Here is a 19,311-nt window from a genome sequence, read left to right as displayed (position 1 = left end):
ATGAAAAGAAAAAAATTTATTTGGATTTGCATGGTAGGCCATTTTATTTTCCGCCCAAATTGAGGAAATAGTGAAAACAGTATTAATTTTTTCTATTTTCCCTCTATGCCCTTTTTCCCTCAAATAGTTATTTTTTAATATAATTTTATTTATTTAATATGAGCATAGTTGTAAAATGTAATAATTTTTTCTTTTCCCTTTTCTTTTCATTTAAACATGGAAAATAAATAAATTCCTTTCTTTCTTTCTTTTTGATGGAAACTAAATAATTTTCCTTACAAATATGGAAAATAATTAATTTTATTTAATTAATTTTCCTATGGAAAGTAAAATTTATATGGAAACGAAAATTATTGTTTTCCATGTTTGTAAGGAGAATCTTTTCCGTAAGGAAAATCTTTTCCATAGGAAAAAGAAAGAAGGAAAGTGATTTATTTACTTTCCATATTTGTATGAAAAGATAAGTGAGAAAAAAATTTATCACATATTATAACTATGCTCATATTGAATAAAAAAATTATATTAAAAAATAACAATTTGAGGAAAAAAGGGCATAGATGGAAAACAGAAAAAAATAAACACTGTTTTTTACTATTTTCCGATCAATTTGGAAGGAAATAAAATGGCTTTTCATATAAATCCGAATAACTTTTTCTCTATTCATATTTTCGTTCTTACAAAGAATGGAATGGACTTTTAATTTTTCCTTCTTCCTTTTTCCTTCCAACAAAATAAGAGATTTTTTTTTCACCTTCCCCTGTCTTTTTCCTCTCCCTTTTACTCAATACAAAATACACCTTAGTTAAAGATTAATAAATATTAATTTTTTAGATAATGTTTTTCTCAATATAAGCTCAAACAATAATGTCAAATAAACTCCTATAATAATCATTAAGTGAATAAATTAAATATGAAAAATAACAAAACATAAAAATTGTATAATAAAAACTTGATGCACTGTAAATAGTTCTTCGTAATGAATCAATATAATCAACAAAGTTAAAAAAAAAAGTCTGATGATAGAATAGGGGCTACCTTAAATCATAGTTTGAAGTGTAATTCCTATCCTTATAGTTACAATATTTTATAAAATTACAATAAAATAAAATTAAGAATTAATTTGTGCGAAAAAGTGCATAGAAGAAAAATAGAAAAAAATTTAGTATTACTTTTCAACCCATTCCGTTCAATTTTAAAATGGAATAAAATGCTATTTAAGTATTTTCCACACAAAAATCTTGGCAAGATTTTCCTTTTTCCTTTCCCTTTTTACAAAAACAAGAGAATTGAACTTTTATTTTTTCTTTCTTTCATTTTTCTTTTAACAAAGTAAAGAAATTGACCTTTTTTTTTCTTCTCCTATCATTTTTTTTCTCTCTTTCTTTTCCTAACTGCAGAACATTTTAATTATAAGATTCTCAAAACAGAAAAGTAATTTTTTTAAATTACTTTTTTCATAATATTTAAAATAGTATTTTTTATTTAAAGTGATTTTAGATCAACTTTTTAACCATAAACACAACTAGAAACGGCATAATCTCACTAGAAAAAAGAAAAAAAAATTCCTCATAAAAGAAATTATATAACAGCATTAGAAACCCATATATAATCTCTGAAGTTGAATGAGCATGAAAGCCTTAGAGTTCAATCTTGATGAAGACTTTGGTAGCCCTCTACCTATCTCCTTCGTGCTTCACAAGACTTTGATTTCTTCTACTTTGCTCAACAGGTAAATTAATCAAATAATAGTTCAACTTCATAATTGATTTGAGTTTTTTTTTTTTTAATTTTTTTAAGTGAAATGATTGTTTATGATACAGTGGCCAAGTTCATACTGTGATACAAAGCAAAGTTGCTGCTACCCAGCCACTCGAAAACCTGGTGCTGATTTTGGCATGCACAGGCCTTGGCCTAATAATTACAAGGATGGGAATTACCCTTTAAATTGTGATACCGGCAATTCCTTCAATCAAAATAAGGTAATTCCCTATTATATTATCATATATATATGTATATTGAACTCTATTGAGTGTAGTGATTCTACATGATGAACTATTTACAGTGCATAACCCTTTCGTTAAAAATTTTTTATGTTTCATTATGTTCTATATTTAATTTATTTAATTTTTAAAATTATATTTTATTTTGTCACTTATTATAATCATTATCGCACTATAATAGTCTATTTGACATTATTTTTAAGTTTATATTGAGAAAAACATTATCTAAAAATTAATATTTATTAAGAATCTTTAATTAATGTATGTTTTGTATTGAGGAAAAGGAAGAGGAAAATGGTAGGAGAAGGGAAAAAAGACAATTTCCTTGTTTTGTTGGAAGGAAAAAGAAACAATGAAAAATAAATAGTCTAATTCTGTTTTATAAGAAGGAAAAGATGAAATGAAAAAAAAAAATTATGAGAATTTGTGTGGAAAATTATTTTATTTTTTTCCCAAATAAAGCAAAAATAGTAAAAAACAATGTTAATTTTTTCTGTTTTCCTCTATGCCTTTTTTTCCCTATAATACTTATTTTTAAATATAATTTTATTTATTTAATATAAGTATAATAGTAAAAATGTAATAATTTTCTTTTATTACTTTTCTTTTCATCAAAACATGAAAAATTATGCAGATCACTTCCTTTCCTTTTCTTTTTTTTATGAAAAAAATTAATAAGGAAAAATAATAATTTTCATTTCCATAGAGATTTTATTTTCTATATAATTTCACTGTCTTTTCATTCTTTAACATTACCATGTACATAGAAATGAAAATTGGAAAAGAAAAATTTTTTTGAATTATAAGGAAAATAAAATTTCTATGGAAAGGAAGATTATTATATTTCCTGTTTGCAAGGAAAAGCGATTTAATTTTCCTTACAAACATGAAAAATAATAATCTTTCCATAGAAATTTTATTTTCCTTATAATTACAATTACTTTTTCTTTCCCAGCTTTCATTTCAATGTAGATAAGAAAGTTAATGAATGAAAAGTATGTGGAATTATATGGAAAGTAAAATCACTATAGAAAGGAAAATTATTATTTTTTCTTATAAATTTTTTTCATAGGAAAAGAAATGATTTATATATTTTCATATTTTGATGGAAATAAAAGTGAAGAAAGAAAATTATTATATTTTTATTATTATGTTGACATTGAATAAATAAAATTATATTAAAAAATGGCTATTTTGAATAGTATGATATAATTTTATTGCTAAATAGTATGATAGATTATTTATAATATAATTTCACAGTTAGATCATTTTTATATTTGATATACTTATCTATAACAAAAATATACTAATAAAATAATAATTTATTCTCCCATCAAATATATTTTGCTATATATATTTGAATAAATATTTCAATTACGCATACAAATATTTCAATTTGAAATTTTAAATTAAAATACGGCCTAATTATAAAATGATTCAAATTGCTTTTTAAGCATTCTCCACACAAATCCTCAGAAGTTTTTTTTTTTTTTTCCTTTCTTACAAAAATAGGGATTTCAATTTTTATTTTTTCCTTCTTTCTTTTTTCTTTCAAAAAAATAGAGAAATTGACTTTTTTTTTTTAACTGCAAACCATTTTAATTATAAGAATCTTAAAACAGTAAAATAATTTTTTAAAATACCTTTTTAATAATATTTAAAGTAGTCTTTTTTTTTTTTTAATTTAAAGTGATTTTAGATCAACTTTTTAACCACAATCCCAAATAGAGTTAAGCATAATCTCAGCCATTTCTCTCCGCCTAAGGTGGCCACTGTTCACTTCTAGTTGCAAGACGAAGGGGACTGGAGTTAGGATTGAAGGGTCCTCAATGTCGATCATGGATTTCTTTCCCAATTTATTATGATTTTGATCAAATTCGTTGATAATTTTTTTTTAATAAAAAGAAAATTTTAATTTTGATTCAAAAGTGAACTTATTAGTTACAGTACAATTTCAATTTGATTCGAATTCAATTCAAATTCAATTTAAATTAATGAAATTGTAATAATTTTTAATCTAATTTTAATTTTAAATTAGATTGATTCAATTTTCATTCAGTTTCAATTCATAGCTGAACCTCCACGACCACTTGAAACGAAGCTTTTTTGTTTGTTAAAAGGGAAAAAAGAATCAGCTTTTTGGTTTGTTTCTTCTTCTTTATTATTTTATTAGGTAATCATTCTACCGTAAATTAGTCCTTTACCAACAAAGTAATTTTGTTTCGTCCCTTTCTTTTTTCTACATATATGAGAAAAAAATATTTTGTGAATAGTCTCTCACAACATCACACATACCACACATATAGACCCAATCAAAGGCTGATTTAGAATCGAACCCAGATCAGAATTAGACCAATTTATACCATATCATAATCGAATTGGAATCAGTTAAATTCGTCTTTGACTCAAACCAAAATTGAATTAGACTGGAATTGAATCGAAACTAAACCGGACAGGGCTGAATCGCCTTTTTTATTTTAAAATTTTTAAAAAATAATGAACTGTTAGATATGAATAAGAATCAGACCAGAACCTTGGGGATTCACAATTCTAATTCTGGGCTGATTCAAATCAGAACCAAACCAATTGTCAAGCCTATTCACATATCATTTATTGTAAGAAAACAAATTCAAGCATCAGCCCGAATCACAATTTTACATCTCATAAAATCTTAATTTTTTCTTTATTTTTTTTTGTTTTATAATTAGTTTTTATTAAAACTTAAACTCGAAATCTTATAATCTTAATAACATGTTTTGAGTCAATTCTTAACTAACATGGCACGTGCTTTGAGTCAGTTCTTGACCAACACTAGCTTGCCCAAGGGGCAATGGAGTGGCCTTTTGGCTACATGAATGGGACAAGCATGGCACATGCTTTGAGTTAGTTCTTGACCAACATGGCTACTTCAAGGCAGCTCTTGACTTGAAGAAGCAAGTAAATCTCCTCCAGGCTCTTGAGAATGCAGGTGAATCCTAATATATGTCAATTTATATAAATTTTGTCCCATTTCAAGTGAAATTTAAGATAATTTATTTTTATCCCACTTCATTTGCTTTTTTAGAAAATTAAGAAGGTATTATATTTTATAACTATGCCCATATTGAATAAATAAAATTATATTAAAAAAAACTGTTTGAGAAAAAAAAAAGGGTATAGAGGGAAAACAGAAAAAATTAACACTATTTTCACTATTTTCAGCTCAATTTGAGTGGAAAATTAAGTGGCTTTCCATATAAATCTTAATAACTTTTCTTCTTTTAATATTTTCCTTCTTACAAAACAAAGTAGAATGGACTTTTCTCTTCCAACAAAGTAAGAGATTTTTTTTTTCGTCTCCTATCATTTTCCTCCACCTTTTACTCAATACAAAATATAACTTAATCAAAGATTCTTAATAAATATTAATCTTTTAGATAATATTTTTTCTAATATAAGCTCAAACAATAATATCAAATAGACTCCTATAACGATTATGACAAGTGAATAAAATAAATATAAAAAATAACAAAACATAAAAATTTTATAACAAAAAAGTGATGCACTGTAATATTGTTCATCATAATGAATTAATATACTCAATAAAGTTAAAAAAAAAAAATCTAATAATAGAATAATTTTTAAAATTTTTTTTAATAATATTTAAAATAGTATTTTTTATTTAAAGTGATTTTAGATCAACTTTTTAACCATAATCCCAAATAGAGTCAAGCATAATCTCCGCCGTTTCTCTCTGCCTAAGATGGCCATTGTCCAGTTCTAGTTTCAAGACCAAGAGGATTGGAGTTGGATTGAAGGGTCCTCAATTTTACGGTGTTTTTTTTTTTTTTTTTTTTAACTTGGTCCGGTTTTGATAAGCTAAGTGATTATTTTTTTTAAAAAAAGGAAATTATAATTTTGGTTCGAAAGTAAACTTATCGGTTACCGTCTAACTCCTATTTGATTCAAACTCAAATCAAATTTAATTTCAGTTAATATAACTGTAATTATTTTTAATCTAATTTTAATTTTAAATTAGATTAATTCAATTTTGATTATATTTCAATTCATAGTTGAACCTCCACCGTCCGCTTAAAAAGAAGTTTTTTTTTTTTGTTAGAAGGGAAAAAATAATAAGCCTTTTGGTTTGTTTCTTCTTTTTTATTATTTTACTATTTTTTTTACAAAGTGCATTGCACGATACTATACTCAGTATATATATTCGTAATTTATTTTTTTATATAATTTTTTATATATGATATAATGTTATCATAGTATTATAAATATTATATTTAATTATTTAAATAAAATATTAATTTTAATGTCATTTTAATTAATTATATAAATAAAAATGTTTATCAATTTAAGAATCATTTTTTTAATCCAATCGTTTTTTTGTGAAAGTTATGCGTTATATTATTAACATATAGTGTTAACTTTATAACATATAGTGTTATCTTAATTATAATATGAAATGTAATATGGTAAAAAAAGATATAACAATAAGTTTTAAAAATATAAATAAGTGAAAATGTTTCAAAATCAAAATAAATTAATAATAAATGTAAATTAGTTCATTGTGTTAAATTTGTTCAAACTCTATTATTTTACTTTTTTGAAAAAATAAGTTTGATTTGCATATATTTTATTTTAATTTTTCATAATTAAAATAATGTTAACTTGCATAATGAAATTGAATAGCTAGATTAAAGTGAAAAAAAATTATTTATAAAATTAGAAAATAGAACAATTTTGAAATGTATTTTTGTTAATATGGTGCATTATCATTATAAAATTTTCATTTTCATTACATTGATATCTTAAAATTTTAAATTTTCATTTTCATTACATTGATATCTTAAAATTTTATATTGTTATATTGTTTAATACTAATAATTTTATTTGAAATTTTTTTTTATTTTTTACCTATTACTTTCTTATTTTAGTTAAATGCATCTTATAAAAAATTTATATTTAATTGAAGTTAAATATAAGTAGGACTAAGAATTTTAAATTTAGAGAACTCTAAACTTAAAAATTTTAAATTTATAGAAACATTAAAATCAATTTGAAGAATGAAGGGCATGTTTGGCAAAGCCAATGTTCCCCCTTCTCACATTTATATATAGTATAAATTAGTAATCTTTCTATGTCAAATTAGTCCTTCACCAACAAAGTTATTTTTTTCCGTCCCTTTTTCTTTCCACATATATGAGAAAAAAAAATGACAACTATGTATAGTGTCTCACAACATCACACATGCCACACATATAGACCTAGCAAAGACCGTTTCAGAATCGGACCTGGATCAGAATTGGACCAATTTGAACCTAACCATAATTGAATTAGAATTGGTTAAATTCATCTTTGATTCAAACTTCAATTGAATCGTACTAGAATTGAATCAGAACCGAACCAGATGGTTTCAAGTAGAATTGCCTTTTTATTTTAAAAATAAAAAAATTAAAAAAAAATTGAATCGTTAGATTTAAACTAGAACCGGATTGGAACCTTGCGAATTTGCAATGCTGACTCTAGGCCGATTCGAACCAGAACCAAATTGGTGACAAGCCTATTCACGAGCTGATGAAGACACCCAATAGAGAGTGATGAAGGCCAAATGCACGTTGCACCTCCACCAACCTATGTCACGACTTGATCCCACAGGTCGGACCGGCACTGGGACCTAAGCCAGCATAAAGCCCCTCAGACCTGTAGTAAGCCTTGTTGTTCCCAAATCCATAACCAGGGTCAAAAACTGAGGCCCAACATGTGAATAAAATAAAATAGAATATTACATTTTTATTTGGATCAACCAAACCCGATAACCATAAAAAACTAAAGTTAGGGGAGTCTAACTTAACCCTGATACCGCTATTTGCAAATATTTTAAATATCATAAAAATTTTGCATTTATTAAAATACCAAAAGTTAAAGTTACATAGTACTTGACAAGATTATTACTAGTGCTAACACATATGGAGTTATAAATTACAATTTTAGAAAATAATAATACAAATAAATAACTGTTAATAAACCTGCGAGGAAAGAATCAGGTTATTCTGAAAAAGAACTCTCATATAGCCTGGAAAAATAGGGTGAACAAGAGTGAACATTCGACTCATTGAGTAAGATATTAATTTTAAATACAATTTTTATAACTGTCTAAATCTAAGGCATTCCTAAGGATGAAATGCATTATAGATCATCATATTCAGCCAAATTCAAACAACACTCATACAAAGAATAATTTGGAGTACTCACACACCCATATATCACATTAAATACGTATACATATGGGAGCTGATCTCCTATACAGCTCTCTTAATCAATGCCTACCAGCGAGATCAACTTGAGTCAGACTTTCGCTTAATAATCCAAATGCGGGGGTTAACGAGATCAACTCAAAGCCGTACTCACCTCGAATTTCATAAAAAGTATTAGTCCCCAAGCGAGACTAGCTCAAGCCAATTTGCTCGTCCTACCTATGTCCATTACACCACGCTACACGTATGTTGATACACGTACACAACTCCAAATTAGCCTAAGACGACATCCACATCCATTTTGCAAATAAGAAAATGCAACATAACGCGTGCCTATACATATATTTATATGTGATGCATGAGCATGCCTTGAATATATAATAATATTGAAATTGTAAATAAAATCAATATCTACCACTGATTATCGGAGACTACTATGACGACTAGGTGAAGAAGGATGGCTGATCCTGATCACCTGAACATTTATATTATAAATTTTATCAGTACTAATTCAAAATAAAACTTTAAAGAGGCAAAAGACGCTTTAATTTATGCCGAAAATTTGAAAGAGTCTCCCTGTATCTAGGACCTACCCAACCTACAAAGTGGTTTAAATAACACTTCTAAATTACAAATCTCATATCTATATCTCATCAACATTACGTGACCCCTCAGCCCTCCAAATCAGACAATAATCACAAAATTGAAAAATTATGTTGTAGCTCCTAAAACTAACATCCTGCAAAAATCACTCAAATGAGCTCTAAAAATTCTAAAATTTTGCCCCGCCATCCTTAACAAGATTATAAGACTATTACAAAAAAGAATTATAATTTTCTAATCACCCGTGAATATTTTATGAATTTTTATTCTAAACCCGATACTAGGTAATTAAGGAAACTTAGGATTTGGGTTTACCTATGCCGATTCTGATGCTCGGAATGCATCTGGGGTGTCTGAAAACTCTAGAATTGACTATAATATTGGCTACGTTCTGGGATGGGCCACCGGGCAGCTGGATCTAGCCGAAAACTCAGTCCCAAGTGCTGGTGAGCTATTATCAATCCGATTACACCTAAATTAAACCCGAAAATTGTTAATAATTATCATAAAATTATTTTTAATTTTTGGGAATTGAAAAAGTCTTAAAATCTTACAAAGCGATCTCGACCGTCCGATGATTGCTTTTTTCAAACGGCGTCCGATCGAAGCGGGGCCTGTCCCATCTAGAAGGTTTTGTTGTCCTAAGTCCAATGGTGGTCTCAGATTTTCAATCCAAAGGTCAGATCGTCCTAGATCTAAATGAAAAGCTTGAAAAATTCGAAATTTCTCTCCTTCATATCTCACTCATCCGACCTCCATTTGCTGCAAAATTTGTATCAAAAGAAAGCTTTCGAAATAAGCTTTCTAACACCACCTGAAATGGCCTTGATCGGAAGTAGGATGAAGTCAGAATCGCGCTAAAAAACTGCTGCCCCTGCTCATGAGTTTCTCTCTTTTCTCCCTCGCTTGCCACCACTTTTGGTGGTTTTGGCCACCACTGGAGCTAGCCTAGAGGGTCGTTCGAGCTATGCCATGCTAGAGGGTGTCACTGGCGATGGTGGCTCACCGAAAAAAGAGAGAAAGAGAGAGGGAGAAATGAGAGAATGAGAGATGAAGAAGATGAAGAGAGGGGGGGGGGGGGGGGGGTGGGAAGGTAGGTGCTGCTGCGTTTTCTTTTAATTGCTGGGAATGAATATGGACATACATATTGTCTATATTCATTCATGGGAAAAATTTCAAATAAGTCCTTGATCTTTTATATATTTTTTCAAGTAAGTCTAAAATACTATATATGAAAAATTAAACCATAAAGAAAATAATAATAATAATAATAATAATAATAATAATAATAATAATAATAATAATAATAATAATATGTTTAAATAAATTCTTGGAAATGTTTATAATTAAATCCATGACATAAATTTAAATTTCTAAATAATAGTAATTTTATTAAAATAACATTCAATTGAAATATCTAATTCAAAATAATATTTTCAATTTAAAAAATAGAATTTAAGAAAAAATATCGGGTTATTGCAACCTATATATGAAATCGTTATTATTATTAATTATTATCTTACCATAATTTAGATTATATCCTTTTTAACAAACCCTTAATTATAATTATATACTTCCTATTCAATCCAGGAAAGTAACAACAAAAAACCACTTATTTATTATTGGTGTTTCTTGTGTCCATGACAAATTGGGATAATACGCTTTTAAAATTGTTGCAGAAGAAAATTTAATTTCAATGTGAGTAAATTGACTCAAGTAGAAGTGTGCTAAATTAGTAGGGGAATGGGTGAAAAGGGGAATGAAGAGGACTAAAATGACGTAGAAGGAAGTAGTATCACAAAATTTACAAATTTTGAATATTAAGATGGACTCAGTGGCGAATCTATTCCTATAAAAGAGGGGTCAATTGACCCCTCATTTTTCTCAAGTCACCTTTATACATTTATTTTTTGGTTTAAATTGAGCCCTAATAAATGTAAGTATTGAAACCTTTTTTTAATGGAGAACCTATTTTTACCAATAGGAAATTAATCAACCTCTATAAATTGATCAAATTATTGTCTGTTTGCAGTGTATATGCACATTTACTCACAAAATTATGAGTCTCATCTTTCTAAATTTAAAATTTAATTGCTTTTGTATGAGTATTCAGCATACCATTTTTTGAATATACCAAATATATCATATAATTTGCCTATATATATCTTGGAAATTTTTTTCCTAAATCAGCCACTGAATGGACTTAGTGTACAATAGAGTTAAATGATGAAAATAATTCATATAGCCTATTCTAATTAATTTAAAATTAAGACTTGGTTGCTGTTATAATGCCAATAAGCTCAAACAAAAATACACGGCTAGAGATGCAACGATATTTTGATCTAATACAAAATGAATCTGGGCAAGGATCAAGATTAGGGTCAATTTATCATCATGATGGCTAAAGAAGGAAAGGAAAAAAATTGAAAACCATGTAGAGAAGGAGGGACAGCTGACATATGTCGATAATGAGGAAATGGTTAAACAATGCCATAGATAATATGGACTGATAAGATTGACAGATACTCATTTCCAGAACCTTCCATTTTGGCCTATAAATACAGCTATAAACAACATTTTCTCACTAAAAAAAGCCTTTATAAAAGAAATTAGATAAGAGTATTAGAAACCTATAATCTTTGAAAGTTGAATAAGGATGAAAGCCTAGAGTTCAATCTTGATGAAGCTTTTAGTAGGCCTCTACCTATCACTCCTTTGTGCTTCACAAGATTTTGATTTCTTCTACTTTGCTCAACAGGTAAATTAATCAGTTAATAGTTAAGCTTAATAATTGATTTGAGTTTTTTTTTTAAAATTTTTTTAATATATAGTAAAATGATTGTTTGTGATACAGTGGCGAGGTTCATACTGTGATAAAAGCAAAGTTGCTGCTACCCAACCACTAGAAAACCTGCTGTTGATTTTGGCATTCATGGGCTTTGGCCTAATTACAAGTATGGGAATCATCCTTAAAATAGTGAATCTGGTAATCCCTTCAATCAAAATAAGTTAACTCCCTATTCTATTATCAGATTTTTTTAAAAAAAACTTTATTGAGTATATTGATTCTTTATGATGAACAATATTACAGTGCATCACTTTTTGTTATAAAATTTTTATGTTTTGTTATTTTTTATATTTACTTTATTTACTTATTATAATCATTATGGCAGTATAGGAGTCCATTTGATATTATTATTTGAGCTTATATTGAGAAAAATATTATCTAAAGAATTAATATTTATTAAGAATCTTTAATTAAGTTATATTTTGTATTGAGTAAAAAGAGAGGAAAAATGATAGGGGAAAGGAAAAAAAATGATAATTCTCTTATTTTGTTGGAAGAAAAAAGGAAGAAAGAAAAATTAAAATTGCATTCCGCCTTGCTTTTTAAAAAGGAAAATATGAAAAGAAAAAAAAATTATTTGGATTTGTATGGTAAGCCATTTTATTTTTTGCCCAAATTGAGCGGAAAATAGTGAAAACACTGTTAATTTTTTCTATTTTTCCTCTAAGCCCTTTTTTCCTCAAATAATTATTTTTTTAATCTAATTTTATTTATTCAATATGATCATATAATAATTTTCTCTTCTCACTTTTCTTTTCATTTAAACATGGAAAATAAATAAATTGCTTCCTTTTCTTTTTTTTTTCTGATGGAAAATAATTAATTTTCCTTACAAATATGGAAAATAATTAATTTTCCTATGGAAAATAAAATCCCTATAGAAACGAAATTATTTTTTTCCATGTTTGTAAGAAAAATCCTTTCAATAGGGAAAAGAAAGAAGGGAAGTGATTTATTTATTTTCCATATTTATATGAAAAGAAAAGTGAGAAGAGAAAATTATTACATTTTATAACTATGCCCATAATGAATAAATAAAATTATATTAAAAAATAACTATTTGAGGAAAAAAGGGCATAGAGGGAAAACAGAAAAAATTAATACTGTTTTTCACTATTTTCCACTCAATTTTGGCGAAAAATAAAATAGTTTTCCATATAAATATAAATAACTATTTTCTTTCCATATTTTCCTTCTTGCAAAATAGAGCGGAATAGACTTTTAATTTTCCCTTCTCCCTTTTTCCTTCCAACAAAATAAGTGAATTATCTTTTTTTTCCCATTCTCCGGTCATTTTCCTCTACTTTTTACTCAATACAAAATACAACTTAATTAAAGATTCTTAATAAATATTAATTTTTTTGATAATGTTTTTCCCAATATAAGCTCAAACAATAATATCAAATAGACTCCTTTAATGCCATAATAATTATAACAAGTGAATAAAATAAATATAAAAAAATAAAACATAAAAATTTTATAACAAAAAAGTGATGCACTGCAATATTGTTCATCATAAAGAATCAATATAGTAAATAAAGTTATTAAAAAAAAAATCTGACAATAGAATAGGGAGTTACCTTATTTTGATTGAAGAGATTACCAGAATCACAATTTTAAGTGTAATTCCCATCCTTATAGTTACAATATTTTATAAAATTACAATAAAATAAAATTAAGAATTAATTTGTATGAAAAAGTGCATAGAAGAAAAATAAAAAACAAAATTAATATTACTTTTCACTCTATTCCCCTCAACTTTAAAATGGTTTAATTAAAATGCTATTTCAGTATCTTCGCAAGATTTTCTTTTTTCTTTTCATTTCTTACAAAAACAACAAAATTGAATTTTTATTTTTTCTTTTTTTCTTTCAATAAAATAAAAATATTGACCTTTTTTTTCTTTTCTTATTATTTTTCTCTCTTTTCCTAACTGCAAACATTTTAATCACAAAAATCTCAAAACAGCAAAATAATTTTTTAAATTACTTTTTTTTAATAATATTTAAAATAGTATTTTTTATTTAAAGTGATTTTAGATCAAATTTTTAACCATAATCCCAAATAGAGTCAAGCATAATCTCTGCCATTGCTCTCCGCCTATGGTGGCCACTGTCCAGTTCTAGTTTCAAGACCAAGAGGATTGGAGTTGGATTGAAGGGTCCTCAATTTTGCGATCTTTTTTTTTTTTTTTTTTTTTTTTTTTTTTAACTTAGTCCGGTTTTGATAAGTTCAGTGATTATTTAAACAAAAAAAAAAAGGAAATTATAATTTTGGTTCGAAAGTAAACTTATCGGTTACCGTCCAACTCCTATTTGATTCAAACTTAATTCAAATTTAATTTCAGTTAATATAACTGTAATTATTTTTAATCTAATTTTAATTTTAAATTAGATTAATTCAATTTTGATTATATTTCAATTCATAGTTGAACCTCCACCGTCCGCTTAAAAATAAGTTTTTTTTTTGTTAGAAGGGAAAAAATAATAAGCCTTTTGGTTTGTTTCTTCTTTTTTATTATTTTACTATTTTTTTTACAAAGTGCATTGCACGATACTATACTCAATATATATATTCGTAATTTAATTTTGTATATAATTTTTTATATATGATATAATGTTATCATAGTATTATAAATATTATATTTAATTATTTAAATAAAATATTAATTTTAATGTCATTTTAATTAATTATATAAATAAAAATGTTTATCAATTTAAGAATTATTTTTTTAATCCAATCATTTTTTTGTGAAAGTTATGCGTTATATTATTGACATATAGTGTTAACTTTATAGCATATAGTGTTAACTTAATTTTTTCTCATGGTTTTTTTTTGTTTTTTTTTAATAATTTAGTCCTGTTTTGATAAGTTCAGTGATTATTTTTTTTATTAAAAAAAAGAGGAAATTTTAATTTTGGTTCGAAAGTGATCTTATCAGTTACCGTCCAATTCCTATTTGATTCAAAATGAATTCAAATTTAATTTCAGTTAATGTAACTGTAATTATTTTTAATCTAATTTTAATTTTAAATTAGATTAATTCAATTTTGATTATATTTCAATTCATAGCTGAACCTCCATTGTCCACTTGAAAAGAAGTTTTTTTTTTTTTTAGAAGGGAAAAAATAATAAGCCATTTGGTTTGTTTCTTCTTCTTTATTATTTTACTATTTTTTTTACAAAGTGCGATGCACTTATATATATATATATATAATTTTTTTTATATAATTTTTTATATATAATATAATGTTATCATGGTATTATAAATATTATAATTAATTATTTAAAAAAAATATTAATTTTAATGTCATTTTAATTAATTGTATAAATAAAAATATTTATCAATTTAAAAATTATTTTTTAATCCAATCATTTTTTTATTAAAATTATGTGTTATATTATTAACATATAGTGATAACTTAATTATAAAATGAAATGTAATATGGTAAAAAAAGATATAGCAATAAGTTTTTAAAATATAAATAAGTGAAAATGTTTAAAAATAAAAATAAATTAATAATAAATGTAAATTAGTTTATTTTGTTAAATTTGTTTAAACTCTATTATTTTACTTTTTTTAAAAAATAATTTTGATTTGCATATATTTTATTTTAATTTTTCATAATTAAAATAATGTTAACTTGCATAATGAAATTGAATAGCTAGATTAAAGTGAAAGAAAATTATTTATAAAATTAAAAAATAGAAAAATTTTGAATTGTATTTTTGTTAATATAGTGCATTATCATTATAAAATTTTCATTTTCATTACATTGATATCTTGAAATTTTATATTGTTATATTGTTTAATACAAATAATTTTATTTAAAATGTTTTTTTTTTATTTTTTTTACCTCTTATTTTCTTATTTTAGTTAATTACATGTTATAAAAAAATTATATTTAATTAAACTTAAATATAAGTAGAACTAAGAATTTTAAATTTAGTGAAATCTAAAATTAAAAATTTTAAAATTATAGAAACATTAAAATTAATCTAAATAATAAAAACATAATTATAATTAATTTGAAGAATGAAGGGCATGTTTGGCAAAGCCAATGCTGTCCCCTTCCCACATTTATATATTGTATAAATTAGTAATCTTTCTACGTCAAATTAGTCCTTCACCGACAAAGTTATTTTGTTTCATCCCTTTATTTTTTCCACATATATGAGAAAAAAAAAACTGACAACTATGTATAGTGTTTCACAACATCACACATGCCACACATATAGAACCAGCAAAGGCCGATTCAGAATCGGACCCAAATCAAAATTGGACCAATTTGAATCAAACCATAATTGAATTGGAATAGGTTAAATTCATCTTTGATTCAAACTTCAATTGAATCGGACTGGAATTGAATCAGAACTGAACCAGATGGTTCCAGGCTGAATCGCCTTTTTATTTTCAAAATAAAAAAAAAATTGAACCATTAGATTTAAACAATAACCAGATTGGAACCTTGCAAATTCCCAATTCTAACTCTAGGCCGATTCGAACTAGAACCAAACTGGTGACCGAGTCTATTCATGAGCTGATGAAGACGCCCAACAGATAGTGATGAAGGCAGAGCTCAATTGCACATTGCACCTCCACCAACCTACATATGAAATCGTTATTATTATTAAATAATATCTTACCAAAATATAGATTATATCCTTTTTAATAAACCCTTAATTATAGTTATATACTTCCAATTCAATCCAGAAAATTAACAACAAAAAACCACTTATTTATTATTGGTGTTTCTTGTGTCCATGACAAATTGGGATAGTACACTTTTAAAATTGTTGCAGAAGAAAATTTAATTTCAGTGTGAGTGAATTGACTCAAGTAGAAGTGTGCTAAATTAGTAGGGGAAGAGGTGAAAAGGGGAAGGATGAAGACTAAGATGACATAGAAGGAAGTAATATCACAAGATTTAAAATTTTGAATATTAAGATTGGACTCAGTGGCAGATCAATTCCTATAAAAGAGGGGTCAATTGACCCATCGTTTTTCTTAAGTCACCTTTATACATTTATATATTGATTTAAATTGAGTCTTAATAAATTTAAGTATTGAAACCAAGCTTTTTTTAATGGAGAACCTATTTTTATCAATAGGAATCAATTGACCTCTATAAATTGAACAAATTATTGTATGTTTGTAGTGTATTTGCACATTCACTCGCAAAACTGTGAGTCTCATCTTTCTAAATTTAAAATTTAATTGCTTTTGTATGAATATTTAGCATACTATTTTTTAATATACCAAAAATATCATATAATTTGCCTATATATATCCTGGAAATTTTATTTCTAAATCCACCACTGGATGGACTTAATGTACAATAGAGTTAAATGATAAAAAAGAATTTATATATCATATTCTAATTAATTTAAAAATTAAGACTTGGTTGTTGTTATAATGCGAATAAGCTCAAACAAAAATACACGGCTAGAGATGCAACAACATTTTGATCTAATACAAAATGAATCTGGGCAAGTATCAAGATTAGGGTCAATTATTATCATGATGGCTAAAGAAGGAAAGGAAAAAATTGAAAACCCATGTAGGGAAGGAGGGACAGCCGACATATGCCAATAATGAGGAAATGGTTAAACAATGCCATGGATAATATAGACTGATAAGATTGACAGATATTTATTTTCAGAACCTTCCATTTTGGCTTATTAATACAGCTATAAACAGCATATTCTCACTAAAAAAAAACCATTATAAAAGAAATTAGATAAGAGTATTAGAAAACCATAATCTCTGAAAGTTGAATGACCATGAAAGCTTATAGTTCAATCTTGATAAAGCTTTTGGCAGCTCTCTACTTATCTCTCCTTTCTGCTTCACAAGATTTTGATTTCTTCTACTTTGTTCAACAGGTAAATTAATCAGTTAATAGTTAAGCTTCATAATTGATTTGAGTTTTTTTTTTTTTTTTTAAGTGAAATGATTGTTTGTGATACAATGGCCTGGTTCATACTGTGATGCAAAGCAAAGTTGTTGCTACCCAACCACTAGAAAACCTGTTGTTGATTTTGGCATTCATAGGCTTTGGCCTAATTACAAGGATGGGAATTATCTTTCAAATTGTGATTCTGGCAATCCCTTCAATCAAAATAAGGTAACTCCCTATTCTATTATCAGATTTTCTTTTTTTAGTAACTTTATTGAGTATATTGATTCATTGTGATGAATAACATTACAGTGCATCGCTTTTTTGTTATAAAATTTTTATGTTTGGTTATTTTTTATATTTAATTTATTCACTTATTGTAATCATTATGGCATTATAGGAGTTTATTTGACATTATTATTTGAGCTTATATTGAGAAAAATATTATCTAAAAAATTAATTTTTATTAAGAATATTTAATTAAGTTATATTTAGTATTGAGTAAGAGAGGAAAAATGATAGGGGAAGGGGGGAAAAATAAGACAATTCTCTTATTAGGATTTGTATGGTAAACCATTTTATTTTCTGTCCAAATTGAGGAAAATAGTGACAACAGTACTAATTTTTTCTATTTTCCCTCTGTGCCCTTCTTTCCTAAAATAATTATTTTTTAATATAATTTTATTTATTTAACATGAGCATAGTTGTAAAATGTAATAATTATTTCTTCTCACTTTTCTTTTTATTTAAACATGGAAAATAAATAAATTACTTTCTTTATTTCTTTTTTTTGATAGAAAATAATTATTTTTCCTTACAAATATAGAAAATAATTAATTTTCATAAGGAAAATAAAATCCCTATGGAAACAAAAATTATTGCCTTCCATGTTTTTAAGGAAAATCTTTTCCATAAGAAAAAGAAAGAAGGGAAGTGATTTATTTATTTTCCATATTTGTATGAAAAAGAAAAGTGAGAAAACAAAATTATTATATTTTATAACTATGCCCATATTGAATAAACAAAATTATATTAAAAAATAACTATTTGAGGAAAAAAGGGCATAGAGGGAAAATAGAAAAATTTTTTTACTATTTTTTTGCTCAATTTAGGGGGAAAATAAAATAGCTTTTCATATAAATCCAAATAACTTTTTTTCTTTTCATATTTTCCTTCTTACAAAAGAATGGATTGGAATTTTACTTTTTCCTTCTTCCTTTTTCCTTCCAACAAAATAAGAGAAATTTTTTTTCCCTTCCCCTATCATTTTCCTCTCCCTTTTACTCAATGCAAAATATATCTTAGTTAAAAATTCTTAATAAATATTAATTTTTTTTCCTGAATATAATCATTAGATGAATAAATTAAATATGAAAAATAACAAAACATAAAAATTGTATAAAAAGTGATGCACTATACATAGTTCATCATAATGAATCAATATACTCAATAAAGTTAAAAAAAAAAAGTCTGATAATAGAATAGGGGTTACCTTGAATCACAATTTGAAGCGTAATTCTTATCTTTATAGTTACAATACTTTATAAAATTAAAATAAAATAAAATTAAGAATTAATTTGTGTGAAAAAGTGCATAGAAGAAAAATAGAAAAAAAATTAATATTACTTTTCACCCTGTTCCGCTAAATTTTAAAATGGAAAAAAAAATGCTATTTAAGTATTTTGCACATAAATCTTCGCAAGATTTTCCTTTTT

At 25.8% G+C, this 19,311-nt stretch overlaps 1 long non-coding RNA gene across 2 annotated transcripts; it reads left to right on the top strand.

Annotated features, from left to right (window-relative positions):
• Positions 1 to 1,456: 1,456 nt before the first annotated feature.
• LOC110648237 (uncharacterized) lies at positions 1,457 to 11,884 on the top strand. 2 transcript variants are annotated; one of them, XR_009151448.1, is made up of 3 exons: positions 1,457 to 1,729; positions 1,821 to 1,979; positions 4,799 to 5,043. It is a non-coding gene; the product is annotated as an uncharacterized LOC110648237 (long non-coding RNA). The 2 variants fall into 2 exon arrangements; XR_009151447.1 differs by lacking the exon at positions 4,799 to 5,043 and adding an exon at positions 11,703 to 11,884 and having other exon boundaries at positions 1,459 to 1,729.
• Positions 11,885 to 19,311: the final 7,427 nt, after the last annotated feature.

Source organism: Hevea brasiliensis, chromosome 9 (assembly GCF_030052815.1).
Source record: "Hevea brasiliensis isolate MT/VB/25A 57/8 chromosome 9, ASM3005281v1, whole genome shotgun sequence".
Lineage (NCBI taxonomy): Eukaryota > Viridiplantae > Streptophyta > Magnoliopsida > Malpighiales > Euphorbiaceae > Hevea > Hevea brasiliensis.
This window is presented reverse-complemented; position numbering and strand designations above follow the sequence as displayed.